Source organism: Anabas testudineus, chromosome 9, assembly GCF_900324465.2.
Source record: "Anabas testudineus chromosome 9, fAnaTes1.2, whole genome shotgun sequence".
NCBI lineage: Eukaryota > Metazoa > Chordata > Actinopteri > Anabantiformes > Anabantidae > Anabas > Anabas testudineus.
In genome coordinates this window covers 10,551,783-10,570,257 of record NC_046618.1, presented here as the reverse complement: position 1 = coordinate 10,570,257, position 18,475 = coordinate 10,551,783, and the positions used below count along the sequence as shown (strand labels likewise).

General features: G+C 41.7%; 1 long non-coding RNA gene across 1 annotated transcript in view; it reads right to left on the bottom strand.

Annotated features, from left to right (window-relative positions):
• LOC113151094 overlaps nt 1-16,903 on the bottom strand; it is a 34,742-nt gene extending 17,839 nt beyond the window's left edge. Inside the window, exons 1-2 of the long non-coding RNA XR_003297698.1 lie at nt 16,767-16,903; nt 3,401-3,502 (exon numbers count right to left, since the gene is read on the bottom strand). This is a non-coding gene — a long non-coding RNA (uncharacterized LOC113151094). The remainder of the gene's footprint in view (nt 1-3,400; nt 3,503-16,766) is intronic.
• Between the last annotated feature and the right edge of the window lie 1,572 nt (nt 16,904-18,475).

The window sequence follows — 18,475 nt, the reverse complement described above, 5'->3', positions numbered from 1 at the left end:
GCTATAGGATAATTAAGCCTGCCATTGGTTAGCACTAGCTAATTTCTCTAGTTACTGAACTTGTGAAAATATCATGTTTGACGAGGAGCAGAGGCAGTATGGCCAAACGATTGCATTATAAAAACACAGACAAATACATATTTCTGTTTGCAGCCACTGTATTGCATATGCATTCACTGCTATATAGGCTATACACTCTTTTGTTGCATCACTAAAAATAAGAAAGGAAGATAGAAAGAAAGAAAGAAAGAAAGAAAGAGAGAAAGAAAACAAAATACATCGTGGTGAATTGATCTGTCCAGTATTTATTATTAAGCCTTTGAATCAAATTTTAAACCAATATATTTTTAGTGATCTGCTACAACCTAAAGGAAAATTGTCCAGCAAGAGCTGTATACAAAGTCCTTGGCATCTCTCTCCGCATATAAAAACTCCGCTCGTGCCACCTCGCAATTCCTTGCTGCCAGCAATTTGCATTCATTTGCATGATTTTACGATGTGCATGTCCTTTGTTCTGACTGTATGATGATGCAGAAGAAACCTCCCTGCACAGCGCCATTACACAGCCCACTGAAAGGTACTTGGATATGAAATGAAAAGAAAAAAAAAATGTAGTTTCATCTGTGTTAATTTTAAATTGATTAGATTTTACACAAATGCCAGACTCTTCTCTCGTACACCCGTGATAACGTGGTGCGTCAGAATGAGAGAGAGAAAAAAAAGATTGGTAAATTTTAGTTTGGCTGAATTTTTAAACAACCAAGAAAAAGACATATTGTGCTATCACTACGAGGCATGAGCATCTGCAGGACATAGCACGGAGAAGGGATTGCATTCAAGCATGAAATATGGAATTACCTAAAATATGGGAAATAAGAGAAATATAGATGGAAATTAAATCAATGAAAAAACACCTTTCACATATTTTACAATGTTCCCCCTACTACAAAAAATGTCTGCTTAATTTTAGTCTTCAATTATAATTGTTTGTTGCTGCATCACCTGATCATAATTTGTTATTCTGTCTTTATAGTGCAAAAATGTCATTTTGTTGATTGTGAATGGATCTACTGAGAAGCCTGCCTCTATGCTGGCATCCTTTGTTCTTTGTTGTTGTTTTATCTGTGCAGACAAAATGAACACACAGACACACACATACAGATACACACAGAGGCTTTAGTGCTCCTTAATCATTCAGGCACATGCAGATGACTTTATTAATCGCTGTGGGCTAGCACTGATGATACAGAGGCCAGCCTACAAGACTGGAGGGTTTATATTCACAAATACGGCCGGCACATTGTAAATACTTACTCCCGCTGGCACCATAATAGTAAGCAGCTGTACTGGAAATATGCATGTCTGATAGATGATTATGAGTATGGCATAGGAAATGAGGCAACGCAATGTAAACAAACTATACTGTATAGTAAACATTCTGGGTTTTCATGGGTACGTATCTTAATATTGAACAAATGGTACTGAGCAAAATTTATGGTGTAAATGTTTTTGCATTATCTGAGCAGTGAAAAAATACTAATCATGAATGCAGAAGTTGCGATATTGTGTGGTTATAAGACAAAGAGAGAGGTGGGAGAGAGAGAGAGACAAAGAGATGCAACCTTACAAAAAAACTATCTAATTTCAAGTGGAAACATTTCGTGATATTGTCAAAGTGCATCTGTATCTGCAAAGATGGAGAGTTGCGGTCATGTCCTGTTTGAGCTTCAAACCCATGATCACGCCATATGCTGTGCACAGTTAGAGGCTGGTATGAGGTTAGATGTTCCTCATACAAAAGCTTTCTCACTAAATAATGTCAAGTCAAGTATGGGTGTCTGACGACAAGAGTGAGGTCTGTGGTGTTTCTTTGTTTTTTTTTTAAATTCTGAAGTCAGCTGTGTAATGTGTGCACACACACAAGTGTAATGGTTTTCACTTGACTCCACCTGATGCTGAACTGAAGTAGTGTTGGGATAACAACACATGTAAAGTTTTGATAAATATAAAAATAAAACACTGATATTCAAATTTAGACCTTTCATCTAAAGCTGTGCCATGATGACAAAAGCCAAAGGTAAAAAGTAAAAAGTGTACTGCAGAGTTCAATATGAAACACCATTTCTCTGTGGTAATATCTAGATGGCTTGAGCACTGACTTTCCCTACCCAGTGACTTGCCCTGCCCTTCTAATTGGCCCTTCTGAGCGGTCCACCAAATGTGGGTGAGTATTGGGAGTAATTAGTTAGAGTAACACCACCGAACACTGAGACGTGTGGGCGCTGTCACACCACCTCCTCTCTTTAGCCCCTTTCTTTTTTTTAGCATCATCAAGAAATAAACTTTTGACTTTGAGAACTCCCGACACGCAACATATTTGCTTCTTTTATTTCTTACCAGAGGTGCAAACCGTGTGTGTTGCATTGTGTCTAACCATCCATTGCATTAGCATGGTGTGTTACCATATGCTGCTGCATATTTTCTGCTGACAGTGACATATGCCAGTCATTACAGCGAATCTAGTTGTGTACATCCAATATCCCAACCCTTTACAGCATCTCAGGCTTTCGAGAGGTCACCTGGCTGTAAGAAAAATTGGGTCAGAATTGGAATAAAGAAAGGAAATCAGCAATTTCTCATTAAATTGTCTGTCTTTGATAGCAAAAAATGTCATATGTAATAATGGCTGGAGGTCTAATTGATAGAGCAAGATGTCCTGCACGCAACGCAAACAATGGCAGGGCGAAGGGCAATTACTGCGAACGCATGGCTAGAGGACATTTTTGAAATCACTTCCTGGTTGTAGCTACTGATGATGATGTGTGTGAGTGTGTGTTGTGTCGCTGTTATGATGAACAGTGAGCAGTAACCTCTGTTTCTCTTGTGCCTCATGTCTTTGGTATGGACCACAGGACAAAGAATGGGTCATGGGATTTGATACTGCCCAAGATCACATCGCCTGAGCTCCCTTCAAACCACTGTTATTCTGTTTACTGTGTCCTCTGGACCACTACTAACATCTATGCCTTTATCCAACACACACACACACACACACACACACACGGGCTAACTTTGCTGTAGGCAAACAGACACACGCGGTCACAGACTAACACATCAACAGAAACGGGCACAGAGGAGAAAAACACTCAGTCAAAGCTCCTGCCAGAGAAGAGATTCGGATATTTTAACAAAACTTTCAAAAGCTTCAGTCTTGTAAATTATACAGAGCTGAGAAACTGTGATTTTCGAATTTGAAAAATACAGTTTGGGTGTGATTACGGTAAATTTGGGTTGTTTCTGTCAAATACAACAAAAGAAAAAGACAAAAGCTAAAGGTTGTGATAACATTGTACATTCCTACATGCCATACACACATGTTGATTTATAAATCCAAGCTCACCTCATATGGGTCCAGTGGAAAGAAGAAACATCTCCAAAATCTTGTTTTGGCCTCTACTTCCTGCTGCCAGCAGTCTTCCACAGCTTCCTTTCTCCATTGCAACTACAGAAGATACACACACACAAGCACGGAGTGAATACATTTACCAGGAGGTAACCTTTACATGCTGAATGAGTCTTCTTGAGAAAACCACAATTAACATTTTTCCACTAAAACGAAAGGAAGGAAAGCAAACGCAGCTATACAGTAGAAAAAGGAAACAGAGGTAGCATTTACCATAGCTAAGTTTACTTGCAGGAATTCAAATTAGCAATAACTTTGTGCAAATGTTGTCTCAACCTTTACACTCTATGCTGCAAATAGCAAGTCTATCTTGGGGCCTTTATGGCACAAGAGCAACTGGTGTACAGATCATTTGAAGGTCATGGGAGGTATGTGCTTTCATACTTCAAAATATGAACAGGAAATGTAGTTTAAATGTTAACTTACGAGTCTGAGACATTTTGGTCTAATGCTGGTGGATGCTAACATCCACAGCCCAGTTTCCAACAAGTTTCATGTTGGTAAATCCAAACAACCTTGACCTCTGCTTCATCTCACAAGAGGGTGAGCAGGTCAAAGAAGGTCAAATGTCAAGGCTAAAGTACAAGTCATTTGAGGTCAAAGGTAACCACCATAGATTGTAGCGGCTCATGGTTGGTTTGAGATCTTAGTGTTGACCACGCACAGCAACAAGTTGATGCACGTTTAAAGGACCCAGTCAAAAACTGGTCAGATATCAAAAATATTGTGGTAGACAGTGAATGAAAAGTGCACTTTCGACATCTCTAGTATTATTCTTTCCAAAACGTCTTCAGTTTCTATGCAAAAAATGTCAACAGTTAGTTGAATTTTCACATGTTGGTTAAGACTCATTATGAGGACATGAACAGGAACATATCAAATATATTGCGTGCAGTTGAAATCTTTTCGCTTTTTCTCCTCTGCTGTAACGCCACGTGATCGTGATGCACTTCTGATATGTCAGTCTCAAACTGACAGATGCCACATTTTATTAGAGCTCCATATCAGCGTGTACGCACATGCTCACATGCACATGCAGAGCCACACACTTGCACTTGAACTGACGCGCACGCTGCCAGGATGCTACAGAGCAATAATCAGCCACAGAGGTTTCTTAGGATTTAGTTTTCAGTTTTATTGGGGTTTTTACCTCATCATATACAAACAACAAAAATGCATTAAAATCAAGGAGGGGGAAAAAATGTGAATGTCAGTCATAACCTTCAAATTAAATTAACACTTTAGGAGACATAAAAAGATCTAATAAAAACATGTAGGATGTCTTTATACAGGGCATATTCTCATATTCCCAGTTTTCAATGTTCTACACTGTTCTGTGTGTGTCTTGTGGTTTGTATGTGTGTGTGTGTGTGTGTGTGTGTGTGTGTGTGTGTGTGTGTGTGTGTGTGTGTGTGTTTCAAGCCCTACGGCAGGGTTTAGGGTAACTACACAGCACTCCCCCTCTCCCTTCACCCCGTTCCCTTTGCGGCTTGTGTGGCTTGTCTCATCCCATCTCCCTCTTGCTCTTCTATCTCCCTCTCCCCACCACTACTCTGCATCTAGCCTGCGTGTGTGTGTGGTGGGTGGGGGATGATAGGCTACGCTGGCGACAATATTGCCACCAATCAACGCCTGCTTTCTCCAAAGCAGCATTGTGGTGATGCAAGGGATGCTAAATCTAATGTAAATTGCATATGTATGTGTATCACACACAATCACACAGACAATATAAGATGCCACAGAGGGGAGCGCAACCAGTGAGGATTATTATGGAGTGAAAAACAGAAATTATACTTAGATTTATATTTACAATTATCTAGACTTAAGAGATTTTGTATTGACTGTGCCTTTCTCGCATGCGTGACTCCTCACCAATTGCACCTACCCATATGACAAAAAACAAGTAGTCATAGAACAAAAGCATTTCCTTTACGAGAGGTGTGTCTACTCTCCACCTCGGTGGCTTACAGTGTTTCATCATCCAAAGTCGAGGTCTGCTTTGCCACCCAGCTCCCCCATGCTGCCTGTCTCATTTCCTCTCGGTAACAATCCATTAGCCAACGCCAGGCTCAAACACGCAGCTGTTTAATTATTCTCACTTCTTTGGCAGCACGCCGGGGCGTACAACTCATCAGAGGAAATGGGAAGGCAGGGAAGGGGAACAGCTGATACTGTATGTATACTTTATGAATGTAAAAAGGGACAACAGGCTGACTGTGCAAGACACAGCTCACATACTGTAGATATAATTTCCACACATTCATATTTGCATTTGTAGTATATGAACTTAATGACATCTACATGAAAACATGCGTAGCAATATGCGTGTTTCTGCAGAAAAAAATCCACCCATCAGCAACAAATTTAATTGATAACCCAAATTGTAACAATGGTCAAATTCTGCATCGCACACTCTCCAAAACTGGTGAATATATATGTGTGTGTATGTGTGTGTTTGTGTGTGTGTGTGTGTGTGTCGATGCCCAAAAAATAGGGATGATGTGTGGTATAATTCATCTTGAATAATTTCCTGCACATTCTTCTTCATGCTATGCCTCAGGAGCACTTCAGGATGAAAGGGAATGCTAATGCTGTGTCTGTATCTCGCTGAATACTCTGTATTTGTGCAATGTGTGTGTGTGTGTGTGTGTGTGAGTGTGTGTGTGTGTGTGCGCGCGCTTCCTCACTAAGCACATTTATGATAATTAACAGATAGGAGAGGTCAGCTACAGAGTGTAAATGTGACAGCGAGAAGGAGTTAGAGAGGAGACAGAAAACGATAGACAGAATAGTATAGTGCTGATTTACATAAATTGGCAATATTACCATTGACTTCTTTTCTTTGCTTGACAGCATTTGCAGTAATTTTAGTTTTTTACGAAAGGTATCACTAAAACTGCAAGTTTTATCATGAACTACTCGCAAAAGCTAAAATGCTGCACCTGTATCTCTAAAGTTCAAGTAAGTACAGTGATCACCATCTATAATATCTACACAATATGTTGACTTTTATTTCTGTGATGTCTAAGGTTGCAAACTATAGTTAAAAATTATGGCAAAGAAATAATTTAATCAACTGTCTGACGCTGTAAATGAGCACACACACACACACACACACACACACAATAATCTGACACTGTGTGTGTCCTATTACAAATTATTTTCCAAACTGAACTTAATGACACAAACTAATTCTTTCTTGGTCTATAAATACTCACAAATGGTAAATTGGAATATAGTTCTGATTACTACGCATCTACTATTAGCGATTGTGCCCAACACACGGTGCTAAACACAGGCCGGTGTCATAGGTAACAATAATCGAGGGGATTATACATGCAAATGAAATGCTTTGCAGCATAGCTGTCGATGACAGTAATTGAATAATTGACTTCGAGAGCTCTGTGTTCCTGTCCATATAACACACAGAAATTTGTATGCGTTAATGTGCATGCATGCGCGTGTCTATGCCAGCGGACATTTTAGGTCTACCCTCCTCACACTCTCAATACTGCCAAACGCCTTAAGATGGTGGCACCTTGAGGCAGAGGGAGACACTCGTAGAGAAAGCCAACCTCCTCCTCCCTTTCCCTCTTCTTCCACCTCAGGTCCTCATGACAACACAGGACAGGCCTCCCTTCCAAACCCTTATCCCCCCTAATAAATATTTAATTCATCCCTCTCTAATAAGGATATTAGGTGAGTACACCCCAGCCCTGGCGTATATGCATGAGTCCTTTCTCATCAAATTTACATAAAAGGGCCAGATGCTAATGCGAGTGTAGCAACTACTGCTCACTATTCTATAAGCACTGGTACTAGCTCCCTACTCCTAGACCCCACATAATTTAATTGCCAAACAGCATATATTTTTCAAATGCTTTGCTGTATTCAAATTGTACCTAGGCCTCCATACCTTATGCCTTGCAAAGAGCGCAGAGGTTGGCATATTTTGAATGTACTAGTGAAACATTGACTGTATTTACACTTATTTAATTGCGTTCTGTAAATCCTCCCCTTTTCTGAACCAGTTTGTAATACAGACGTGCTCATGTGTAATATGAAAAACAGGAAAAATAAAGGCTGGATGTTTGGACAGTGAACATAAGGATGTGTGTGTAAGTGCAAGTCTGATCGTCTTCAAACAATAATTACCATTTCAACAATAAAAGCCCTTCATAATTTTTGAACTGAATTATGCTGAGAGTGTTGGGAGTTTATTAATGGGAAATCGAGAATGAATCCAATTACAGACAATTTGCATGATGGTTTAGGAACAGACAGATCTTATATTATACTTATAAGATCACTTACATGCATAGTACATAGCTTGTTTAGATTGAGGTCCACAATGTTTGTACTGTAATTAATAGAAGATGGAAAAAGGCAGTGACACAAAATGTATTATTTACACCCTTTCATCTTCAAGCAAGATCCACAGCATATTTCAAATGCAATTATACTAATTTATTTATAGCGTGGATAATTTGCATAATCAAAAGCCAGTGGAGCACAGATATCGTAGAAGACAGGCTGACAGCCAACGTTAGAGCTAGTGCAAACATAGCATTTATGCACATAGCCTTGGTGTGCACTGCCGCTGTCACTGCACTGATATCTAATCATGCAGATACATAGCCGAAAGCGTATTGTGCTAGTTGTTAGCATTATCATTGGCATCATATGGTGTATAACGTGGCTCTTGAGGTTCTCTACAACTTTAGGAGTCAAGAGTTTGTACCTTGACTGCAAGCTTCATCTAATGAGAATTTGTATTCACCTACAATTCAGTCAGATTTTTGATATATGAAAAATAGAATCATTAGCTCACATGTCATTGTTTGCTTTACAAATCAGAAGTATTTCTGAGGCACAACAACCACTTCATTTTATTAATTTATTTAAAAAATGTCTAGCAATGCTTCTAAATACCAGTGGTCAGTCAAAACTGTCAAATCTAAACAGAAACAGAAACAGTAGTTTGACTTTCCCTCAAAATTTAATTTATGGAGTTGTTGTGGCAGACTAGCCAGCACACCGATAGAGACAGAAATAGATTAATAAGGGTAGGTTGTTGGCAGCAACAGTCACCTAGGCCATACATGTTACAACTGTACACTTTTAATCATAAAAGTTATATTCACAGATTTACAGATACCCATAAAGTAGTTTTAGAGCAGCTGAGTCATGAAAGTCGTGTTTCATTGAAAAATGATCAGGAACTTACTTTTTTGTTGAAGGCTAAAGTTCTGCAGGAAACTGGAAATTTCTTAACACTGAACAGCACTGAACAATGTCACCAAGCCAGACAATAAGAAACCTACACCATTAGGTCAACATCATCGCTTTCAAAAACATTCATATTAGGTTACATTTGAAATCTCTCTTTGACAGTATGAGGGTCCCTGTCTAAGGTGTTGGCCATGCATATCCACGCAGTTAGCTAAAGGGGAGGGCTGTACAGCATGGCAGAGCACAGCATGCCCGCTGCTCCATACAAGACGCTCAAGTGGCCATGCATGATGTCATTAAAAAGGGCCTAACCATGACATTCCTTAGTGGATTATTGGCATGTTATGGCTGGCTGCTCTGGTAAGGAGGGAGTTCAGTCAGATCCCTGTTAATTGGCAGTGACACCATTATTTGAGCCAGTGACACCTTTTGAGTGTCTGTTTCAATATATGCGTACAAGATTAGCAGACAAAGTCCAACTTTGTTCTGCCTTGCATGTTAACTACATTCTCACAGTTTTATAAGGAGGTAGATGAACTTCAATTTAAATCAAAGCAATTAACTAATATACGTGAGGCTACCAGACAGGAAACACACTTAACACAATAATATGCCCAGGAAGACAGGGCGGGGGTGGCATTCTTATTTCTTGCATAGAGCATTATACGCACACGCACACAAACACGCTCACTCTTGCAGAAACCAGGAACCTGTCCTGTTGGCAGGGGCTGATGCTGCCATGCGCATGGTGATCTCACCTACCGTTGCCGTGGCGACACCAACCAGAGGGAAAAGCCTTGTTGTGTGTGCGCATGCGTCAGTAGTGTGTGACAGAAGCTTGAGCTGGAGGAAAAGAAGGAGGAGGAGGAGGAGGAGGAGGGGGAGGAGGGCCTGCAGGAATTCACATTGTGCCTTGCTTGTTTAAGGTTTATGCCTCATTCACTTACTACTATTTACCAGGGGAAATACTCAACCCGCCCTTTCAATCATATAGGTAAGAAATTCAGCATGGTTGTGTCTTTAAAATTGCGTGGCGGTGCTTTAATGAAAGAAAAAAACAGTGGGGAAGGGGTGTATGTCAATTAATTTATATAAGCTGCTTGGTGAGACAAAGGCAAACAGGAAGTAAACATTGAGGGTTTGGAGCATACACACGCTCAAACACTGAGAAGTACACACAAACATGCACACATTTGTGTAAACCCCACCACTTCTAACACACCTCTACTCCTATTTCTTTTTAGGCTAACAGCCAAAACACACTGCCCTACTACCAGCTGGTAATGTTGAATTCTATTAGTGATGAAGAGCTAACTCAGACTATAAGGGTCATCTGCTCATCAATGGGTGGCGGTGGCCTAGGCTTGTTCGACAGCCATGAATGCACTGAATTCATTACTCCTGGTGCACAGATGGCGTCTGGCTGCCTGTCTCAAGTTCAAGTTCATGTCCAGGAAAGACACACACACACACACACACACACACGCACACAGAAAGAGAGACATGGCCCAAGCCAGACAGACGTTGTTGACTGAGACACAGCTATTGTTCCCTTTTCATCAACATGATGTAGTAGCCTCACTAGCTATCTGAGACGCCTCGGTCAGTTAACAGGGCATGCAAACACAGACATACATACGTAAATGCACATGGAGCCTCTCATCCCATCACAACCCTCAGCACCATAAAAATAGCCCTGTTCTCCTTTTCTGCTCAATGAACCTGGGTAAAGTCGTTTTGACTTGAGCTGGCTAATGCTGTAGATGATGTTTCACAGTATCACAGAATATGACAACTTTTCTAGCTGAAAATAAATATATCCAAACAAACAATGTGGTAGGATGCTCTAATGAGAAACTAAATATACAGTCGTGAAATACAGACATTAACAAATGGCACCCGAGTGACGACTATATCCACATTCTTTGTTTGGTAAAGAAGTGACTCAGGGCCGATGCATACTATAAACCTGCTGCTGCACCTGTCATGCACAGCACAGAGGTACAGAGGAAGCATATAAAAAAAAAACCCTGGGCACTCTCACAGAAAATATGCTGATTGCCTGTCAATGAAAATGAAAACACCATCCATGGTCGCCATGGTTTTGTTACTCAACAAGTCACGTGACAGCAATGGCTGCGGCAAACTGTATGTGTGAACATGGAAGGAGGGCACAGCCAAGCGCATAGCCCCTATTTACTGAGAAGGAAAAGGGACTGTCACCACACGAAAAGTAAAATCACACTCCTATGTTTATATATGTATTTATACATATATATATATATATATATATATTTATAGAAATGGAGTGCTGTGAAATGAACGGCAGGACTTTTTCTTTTCCAGCAACAAAGAGATAAGTGTGAATTCCTGAAAGACACATATATTTACACAGAGGATACACTTTATTGTTGCAAACTACACTAATGTGACCCAAATTGGTGACATGTACTATATTTTCGGACACAGGCAAACCACTGCCAACTCACACTGCATCTTAGCATCTGTGAGGCTCAGAAAAAACGGAGGTTGACTGAGCAGGGAGATGCATGCAAGTGTCATTTGCTGCTGCGTGAGACATGTAATACTGCTCTCTCCTGGTAACAATACATTGGATTGCATTTCATATTGACTGGGTGTGTACAAGAGAGCATTTTGTCTCAGTTTGTTGTTTGACTGAAAAAAAAAAAATGAGCCACTGATATGAGAAAAGAAGAAGTTAAAAAAATATATAGACAGGTTTTGATGCTGACTTTTTTTTTTTTAACAAAAGCTTACTGGATGTGCTGCTGTGCAAGACTTGGTGAACGATAGGAGAAGGTGGCTTAGTTACAGACCCTAAGTTTTTTTCCTGCCCTGAGTTGACATTTAGTGTGGCCCCCAGCCTTGAAAACAGTGTTCCCTTTCATAAAGCTAGACGACGATTTCAATCGACTTAACCGAGGACAATAAGACTTGTTTTATTCACCGCTGCTCAGCCCAAATTGTGTTCTCAAATTTTCTTTTGGGCAAACGGCCTGGTATTGTATGCTGTCTTTGACAGAGGTCGGGAACAAGAGACACTAGTTTTGTCTGACGGTGTGAGAAAGTCGACAAGAGACCTTTTCATAAAAGGCAGTGATGAATTCAGCTACTGTGGCTCTGTTTAACACTGCACTCGAATAATCCTCTGTTTCAAAATAGCAGATCTCTGAACACATGCTGAACTTGAACCATGACTTAATGAGATATTTTAGAACCTGAAAATTAAAAAGACACACACACACACACACACACACTTCGAACAGGCTGTAGTAAGGATAATTCCAAACCAATCAGGCCTGTTTTTAACACGTGGTCTGCACCGGAAACAGCCTGTCATCGGACAGATTCAGCAATTTTCAAGTGCATGCCATTAAGAAGATGTTAACATTAAACTTAAGCTGTGTTTAGGGGCTGCACGTTTAAAATGTATTAGTTGATTAAAGTCAAATAATTCAAACAATTCACCTGTAACTGCATATATATAATATATATATGCATATATATGTGTGTGTGTCTGTATATATATATATGTATATATATATATACACTTGACTGTTTATGGTCAAGTTCAAATGCAATCATTCAAACACCCGGGGTGTCAGTGTTCATGCAACATTTTTTGCGCTATTCCTAATTCTCAGGAAAGTGCAACGCATGGATCCGCGCTCTCAAGTGATTATGCAGGATTATAGAGTTGCAGCCCATCCCTTTCAAATTCATAAACCCGCAAAGTTTTAAGATAATGACCTAAAGTCCTCATTATCAGTACAATTGGCGAGACATTACGCATTCAAGACCGTTACTACTCCAAGTTTAGGAGCGCCGCGTCGGCTGGGGCTGGGAAACGTCGCCTCTTTCTTTGGGGATGCAGATGAGTCTGGTGCACTTGACGTCTTTTCATGACCCCTGTCGGCCCCCCATCCCCCCACCCAGCCCCTCCAGGCCCTCACGGCGTTGTCTGTCATATTGGGCCTGGGTATGGCATTGCCACTTGCCCCACCGAGCGTGGGAATGGGATCGTCCAGTCGTTCACATCTCCTGCACTGCGGTTAACGGAATCAATTAAGCGGGCCCGACTCCCCCCCCCCCCTCCTACACACACACACATCTCCCCCCAATCCCCTCGCCCGCCCCCCTCTCTTCTGTCACCTCCCTCCTTCTCCTAACCCCACTCCCCATGTCTCTCCCTCTCTCTATTTTTTGTCAGGTCAGTATACGTCCTAATTATACTGTTATACTGTTTAGGATGCCAGCGCCGTTTCCTGGCCAGACTCGATCATGCTGAAATAAGAAGCATGGAGGGGCACACGTGGGGTTTCTAAATATCACGCTCTCATTCCCAGTGAAATGCACAAGATGGGCAAAAATGTCATTCAGTTCAAATCAAAGGTAAAAGCATGGCTCGCGTTTAAGGATTAAATAGGTAATAAATATGAACATATGTGTCCTGAAGGAAAGTTCAGACAGTGTCCCACAAAAAGAGATAGTGTGTGTGTGTGTGTGTGTGTGTGTGTGTGTGTTTACATTAGGCTCCCTTTTTAAAAATCAAGTTATCACATTAAGGAAGGCTTCCTGGTGATTCCCAGCACACACGCTCTGTGCGCACACGTGTGTACATTATAGAAGAAAATGACAACAGAAATGAAAATGAGATCAAGAATTAGAAGTCAGTCAGATTAACGACATCTACAGTCTCCATGGGAAAATGAAAAGTCCACATGTCCCCGACGAGTCTGGAAGTAGTTTTTACTTTCGGTTATCTAGCTTTATGACGAGCAGAACACTCATACAGCTAGATAACCAAAGATAACAACCCACTTCCCAAATCTCCCAGCAATAATCCACATGGACATGTCCTCTTCTGGTGTCCAACTTTCGATCTCTCAGAACTCAAATATCTTAACCAACAGTCATCAGCGTCCTTTATCGAGTTGCATAATGCTGCTTGCTCCTTATATTCCCTTTTTGTCATTGATGGCCACTATTGCACTGCCCGACTTGTGATAAACCCGCTGGAGAAAAAAGTGGCAATTCTTCCCAAAAATGATATATAATCCCAATGTTAATGTCATATTCACTTGACATTCAACCAATATTACTGACTTGAAGTAGGCCTTGAAAATCGCGGGTAAGGTGCAGTCATCCTTGTGCGGGGGCCCTAATTTGCAATGCAAATAGCTTCAATCCCACAAAAGGTTCTTTCGCCTCTATTAAGTCGTTGTGGCAGCAGCAATAGATATCCTGTGCGGCCGGCGGAGAAGAAACACGGTAGAGAGGGGAAAGAGGAGGAAATCCAGTTTCCTGTGGAAAGTGCAGTAACAGCACAGGGAATTACGACGCAAATGTTTCGGATTATGAAAACAGGAGCTTGTCTTTTTTTTTTTTTTTTTTTTTTTTTTTGGTCCAGAGAGGTGCCAAGTTGTTACAGTTCACATCCACACTGTGCTTAAGGAGAGATATAGCTGATGACTCGGAGCCAAAGGGTCCGTTCTTCAGGCTGCGTGGTCGGTCTGTCTGAAAAGAGTGGGGGAATAAGGGCCATCCCCAAAGGGTAAGGGGGGGAGGGCTGGGGGTGGCCAAAATATGGACCAACCCCGGTGAGGTCAAAGGCCTCGGACCACGACAAAGTAACGGCGGTGATGTCATGAAAAAAAAAATCGCAAATGCACCCTCCTATCCATGCACAATCTCCATCCATTACACAGCGCGCGTTGGAACAAGTCCGCCTTGCAGCGAGCAGGCTGCTCTCACATAGCAGGATGAAAATGGATGGCAGAGAACCCTCTTTTCTTTTTTTTTCTTTTTTTAACACAGAATGACAGCGATTCAAGTGCTTTTAAATGGAAGATGCGATCTATAGTGGCACCTATTAAACAATAAAAAACGAAACTACCCAATGAGAGGAACACCCTGAAGCTGCCCGAGCGCCAGCATCCTCTATCTATTCAACGTAGGTTCTATTTTCCATTCGCGATAACGCGCTGCTGGCGTTTCTTATTGCTCTTCCTCTCAATCGAGGCACCGCTGTAGGAGTTAAATTGCTCTCACGTTGTCGGTTTTGCGTCGAAATCCTTCCCTAGCCTCTCGTGTGTGTGTGTGTGTGTTTTTTTTCTGTCATCGTCGCATCCGAAGGGTCGACTACAATGGTGTTCAGGTACAGTAGGCTGGCGATGTCGCCTCACGCCGAATAAAGCACAAGCGCTGCACCGTGTGCGTGTAACCCGCTCACTTTCCCCACAGAAATGTAAGTAGTTAACCAGTAGCTCAGCACAAATGGGTCACTATATAGGATCTTTGGAACTGAGTCAACAATAACAGGCAGTGGAACATGTGACGGCTCATGCGCAGGAGCATGCAGCTGCAGGTTACCCAGTCGGTTTATGGCACCTTCTGCACAACTTTCATTCTACTGGGCACATAAAACAGTCCCAGATGTGTCAAAGAAAAAAGTTAGCAGTTGACTTATTTTATGTGCGTCTGCATGCGAGTGACAGCTCGTGTGTGAATGTCCGTGCGTGGCAAGGAAAGAAAAAAAAAAAAAAGATCGGTGACAAATTAACGCCATATTATTTGTCAATCAGCTCCAGTTTTGCATTGGGCTCTCAGGTTTGCTCTCGTTTCGTCGGTAGGAGGAGCAAAGCAGAGGTGTTTTAGTGAGCAACGTGAGTCACAGGGCCTGTGCATTGGAATAAGGGATTACTATAAACACCACTCTGTCCCTTAGAAGTTCACAGTCACATCCTTATTGTCTGCTCATTGCTATATTTCAGCCACCGCTTTCTGAATAACACATCCCACCAGCAACAAATGCCTCAGTGTAATAAACCTAAATGTGCCCAAAAAGTCACCTGTGTTACAAAAAGTATTCCAAATATACCACTTCACACACATATTGTCACTGCTCTTCGCCACATTTCCCCCATCCATAATCATTCTGTGGATCTGATGAATGGCAAACTGTAAGGCCAACTTGCACTAACACATCCACTGGAGAGCACACCTCATTAGGGTAAAGGAGGCTTCAGAATAGGCCTCCCACACATGCTTTAATTACAACACACCGTGTTTTTTCTTTTCTATTTCCCAACCTGCTGATCCTCTTGAAATTATAATGTGCTGGAATACAGGAAATGTTACTGATAACATGCTGAAAAGCCCCCAAAAATATCAAACGGGCACAATTCTATTTGTCTGAACTTATGTTGTATGAACAAACGTTGATTTCGTGCGTAATTGAACAATGAACGCTTTGTTTTAAAGACATTGTCTGACCATCAGCGGTGACGTTATTCATTAAATGTGAAGCAAACTTTAGCTTTGGTCTCAGCACATTTCAACTCATTTTCTGAAGAAAAAAAAAATAAACACGAATTTTATGTGTTTTGCTGCAAACGAGTCAACGAACCTGCCTCGTTTTTCCCTTTTCTCTGAAAATGATCTTACACACATCGCTCTCGAAATCCCCACTTCTCACACAGCATCCAGTTCACACTATATCACACAGATAGTGTGTTTGCTGCTATTTCTAATAATAATAATAACAATAACACTTATAGTCAAGACTAGTTTTAACTGGTCGTTTTTTATTAGAAACGTCGAACGCAGACGACACATTATCCCAATTAAACTCTAAAGTTGACCTAATTGCAAAAGGCTGTCTTTAACGAGTGAAGCCATGAGGAGCAGGATATTAACGTAATAATTACTGAAATTTATCAACATGTCTGACACAGACTTTTAATGAAGTTATCCGTCAGCTGAGAGATGCGCAGTTAAATCCAAAAGCTATGAAAAAGCGTCTGCTCAGTGCGCCTTCATCTCAAACAGTGTGAGAAAACCTTCCCAGTCACAAACTTCACATTTCCCCCTAAATGTACAGAGTCTCACCACAAATCACCATGTCCACATCACCTATTCACAGCAGAAACACATCCTATCCATTTGTCATCGATAGCGTTTGTATTTAACTTTTGCGCACAGGGAGACCTTTTACGCACAGGAGACTCTTTACGCAGCCTATTAAAACGGGCACAAAAGTTGCACTTACTTCCTAAAGGTGAACCAAATCACTGCGATCGATCAGAAAGCGTCCCAGGCAGGAGAAGAACAGCGGTGTTCAGCTGGGTCCGTGTGTACCGTGAAGTGGTACACGTTCCCCACACATATCCCAGCCGTATTATTTGGGTGGGTTGGGGGGGGGGGGGCATCACTTTAAAATTGCCGCTAACACTCAGTAGCCTACTTTAGGAGTGCTACAGCTGCTCTGTGCAAAGCATGAGCATATCCCAAGCACATGATAGACGAAGAGAAGGGGAAGGAGGGAGTGACGGGGAGAGGGAGAGAGACAACTTTCCCATAACGTCTACAAGCACTAAATAGAAAAGTGCATGCACAGTTGAGCTCTCAGAGTGTGCAAGTTTTTTTTTTTTTCTTTCCTCCCTGTTGGTGATGGGGTGGGATGAGGAGGGAGGGGGTGATGATGATGATGAGGAGGAGGAGGAGGAGGAGGAGGAGGAGGAAGGGATGTAAAGTCCATCCTTCTGTGTGAGAAGAGAACGTGCTCTGAAATTCAAACAAGTTCCCTCGGTTCTTTTGTTGCACGCACGAACTGAGGCAGCATTGTTCGCAGGTTGGCGTGGACCTCTCCCTCCTCCTGCCTGACCAGGTTACGAAGTGAGCCTCGCAGTTGGGCGGTAATGAATTTGCTGCAGGCGCTTCGCTAACATGCTTTGACAAACGGAACGCATTTGCCGGTTTCCAGACAGAGGGGAAATTATTTGTTACATGCGATTCTCAAACTAAGTCTAAAATGAGATCAGTGATTTAAAAAAAAAGGGGGGGGGGGGGTGGGGAAACGCAACGTAGAGGTTAAAACTCCACTCTGAATGTTTGGGTTTTACAATTGTAGAAGGAAATACTGGACTAGGAAATTGTCATTGCTCTCAGTGACCTGATAAGAGGTGATCTTATAAAAACTTACACACACTCTTCCCAAACTGGACACACACTCACAGCCTAAAGAGAGAAGGGAAAAGAGACATGAGAGAAATATTTCACACACACACACACACACACACACACACACACACACACACACACACACACACACAGAAAGTTAGAATGAGGTGACCTATTTGTCTGTGTCTCCAGCTCGCGATAACATACTTCTTTTTCTTTTTCTTTTTCTTTCTTTTTTTTTGGTGAATATATTCTAATTCTTGACTTGTGCTGTGAAACTACTTTAAAGCGCTTTGCTCTGCGTGACTCTTCCCTCTGTCACTGACGCATCAGTATCTCTGCTCCATTATTTCACTGGACACGATTTTTCCAATTGTATTTTCATGATGTTGTTCTTTTTTTTTTTTCTCCTGAATGTTTAAGACAACAGTCAGAAAATCATCATGTAGATGGGAAGACAACAAACGCAAAGGCAGCGCAGCCCCCCCCCCCCCCCCCCCTTTTCTCATATTGCACCCCCCCTCGTCCACCCCCCCTCCTCCTCCTATTTGCCTAATTGCAGGCGTATCCATTAGAATCAACCGGATTCACGTTTTAGCTTAACAACGAGGGCACGTTCAATGACGTAGACAAGCATATCAGCTACGTGCAGCCATATTTTAATACATTAAGGCAATTAGCGCATCAAAATATGCAAATCCCGCTTACTACATAGTCCGCCCGGCCGCAGTCGGAGTAATTTCCCCACAGCCAGTTCTTGGGCGTTTGATTGCCGGTTTGAAAGCCAACATAGCTTTT